Source organism: Oratosquilla oratoria, chromosome 44, assembly GCF_046742065.1.
Source record: "Oratosquilla oratoria isolate Oo_2021 chromosome 44, ASM4674206v1, whole genome shotgun sequence".
Taxonomy (NCBI): Eukaryota; Metazoa; Arthropoda; class Malacostraca; order Stomatopoda; family Squillidae; genus Oratosquilla; species Oratosquilla oratoria.
In genome coordinates this window covers 29,587,824-29,590,323 of record NC_134820.1, presented here as the reverse complement: position 1 = coordinate 29,590,323, position 2,500 = coordinate 29,587,824, and the positions used below count along the sequence as shown (strand labels likewise).

At 42.6% G+C, this 2,500-nt stretch overlaps 2 protein-coding genes across 2 annotated transcripts in view; one reads left to right on the top strand and one right to left on the bottom strand.

Annotated features, from left to right (window-relative positions):
- The window catches only part of LOC143022421 (putative cytochrome P450 6a13), a 127,927-nt gene extending 126,357 nt beyond the window's left edge, over positions 1–1,570 (bottom strand). Inside the window, exon 1 of the mRNA XM_076180612.1 lies at positions 1,329–1,570. The gene's annotated coding sequence lies outside the window, so the exon portion shown is untranslated. The remainder of the gene's footprint in view (positions 1–1,328) is intronic.
- LOC143022422 (small integral membrane protein 8-like) overlaps positions 1–2,500 on the top strand; it is a 46,717-nt gene that overhangs the window by 15,644 nt on the left and 28,573 nt on the right. The gene's annotated exons all lie outside the window — the stretch shown is intronic.

Below are 2,500 nucleotides of genomic sequence, written 5' to 3'. Positions count from 1 at the left end.
AGTACGGGTCTTCGAGTCTGAGGGAACGGTTGAAGGTCGGTGGGTTCGCTTGTAGCGTAATGGTGGGGTCGACGGGTCCATGACTTTCAAGAACGAGTGGGTTCTGTGGCGGGACAGCGGCGAGCGGGTCAGGTCGTTGGGGCCACGTGTGGCTCAGGATTCTCACGAATCCCCTTAACCCTTATCTTCTTCTTCTTCTTCTTCCCCTCGATGCTCACAACCCCGTCTCTTTCGGTATGTGTTTCTTTGGAACCTCGTTCGTAATGCAAAGGGTTAGTTTCAGATTGGGCCGGAGTTTTGGGGAATGAAACGGCGTTTAACACGCGAGTGAGGGTTTAAGTTTTAGAATTTCAGTTTACGAAGTTGGGGAATGAAACGTTGTTTGGCACCAGTAAGGGTCTAAGTTTTAGAATTTCAGTTTCTGAAGTTGGAGAATGAAACGGGGTTTGGCACCAGTAAGGCTCTAAGTTTTAGAAATTCAGTTTCCGAAGTTGGAGAATGAAACGGGGTTTGGCACCAGTAAGGGTCTAAGTTTGAGAAATTCAGTTTCCGAAGTTGGAGAATGAAACGGGTCTAAGTTTTAGAATTTCAGTGTCTGTCTAATTACTTGGAGTGAGGTTTATGTCCAGTAGATTAATTAGCCAGCCAGCATGCGTGTATGTGTCTGTGCTCATGGAAAGAACTGGGTATGACCCACAATCGTGAGAATGAATTATGGTGTTGTACCCACGTCGTAACAAATAGATGTGTTTTGGTCGTTGTACATACACACACACACACACAAGAGATTGATGAAATTTAGGAGTTCGTATGTGTCGTACAGGAACACGAACAAAAGGGAGACTGGCTTAGGAACCTTACTGTACAGACAGTCAGGTTCAGTGGCCATTGTAGTGAGCACACACTGTTTTGTTGTGGTCATATATTACAACACAAAGAAAATTGTCTTAAGTAAGGACATTAAGGAGAGAAATATCATATAGTCATGTTATATTAAAGCTTCATTTGAGAACAGCATGAATATGAGTATGGAAATGTATAAATTAGACAACTTTGTAACAAACAAAATTGTTGACAGTAGTTGGGTCAAATGTCCGGCAGTGTTGAGCGAGTAAGGTCACAATGAACCTGTCCTGATTCCCCCTAATGTACTTCATTTGTATATATATTGTCACTGTTTCCTTTCTCTGTACCTTTGAAAATGTCTTAAATAGACGAAAACGTTCGGTCACCTTTCATTTTATTTTCCAAGTGGTTTTATTACACATTATACGCGAGATGACTGATGATCTTGTGGAATCGAATGAAGGAATGTCAAAGTAACATACCTGGTTGATGTTGAAGTGAGATCCTCGTAAAAAATGTCGATTGTTGTCTGATCTTCCGGTTGGTTGTATGTCACCCGCAGTTCTTTATTTTGAGCTCCTTGTCGATGGATCTAAGAATATTTAAATTCTGCCTCTTCGTGAACACGGCCACCGGTTAGGAAACAAGATCCTCCTTCCAGACACATCTTCAGAGGTTTCTCAGATGAGCTGTTTCCCAAATTCACCACTTCCACTACTCAGGAATCACTGAGTTGTCACTTAGTTGTCACTTAGATGGTTTATTTCCAAGGTCATTACTACCACTGGTTAGAAGGCAATGATTGACAGAGCCTGAACAGAGTAAGACACACTCAGAACGTATATAAAAGCCGTAGATTTTCATATGCGATTTGTAATGCAATTGGATAATTACTTCGTTTTTTTCTTTTGTCCAAGATTCCACGGCTGTTTATGCTTAAATGTTTCGCTGTTTTTTCAAACCATACAAATCGGTTTTTGTGGAATCTTGGCTTTATAAATTAAAACCATCAGCTGAGAGAAAGTATGAAGAAGTAACGGCCCAGATTCACAGTGAATAATTTAATTTTGTTTGCAGTTCCATAAAGCGTAAGTTTCCATGGATAGTCAATACAGTCGAATGTTGAAACACAGTAGTTTTGTCTGCCTGGGGTACAAGAGCTAAGCGGCGCTGACGTGAAGAGTTATGACACCGAGATGAGAGTCAAGTGACACTGGAGAAGGGTAATTAATTATAGTAGCCCGGGAGGCCAGTTCACGACAATAATGACACCAGGACGTAGAACTATGGCACTCTATTAGGAGGATGTGGCATAGAGTCGAGCCGTTGCACCCTGCGTCCTGCCATGTACAGATGAACAGGCAAATTCATCAAGACTGTGGAGAGGTGAGCAGCAACAAAGACGCTGGGAACTCTTATCGATTCGCCACAAATACGGAAACGAGAGTTCCTTCGTGTTCACTGCTGCTGACGAGACTATTATCATCGTCCACTACTTTCTCAGTTGTGTGTGAATTAGATTTCTCCTAGTAACGATAGATTCGAGTAAACTGGCGACGAAGGTGTACCCCTGGACTGTACCCCTTCTTGTCCACTCGCGCTCCCGCTAAACCACTGAATGGATCACGTCGTGGACATCTTCAGGCCTATTCGA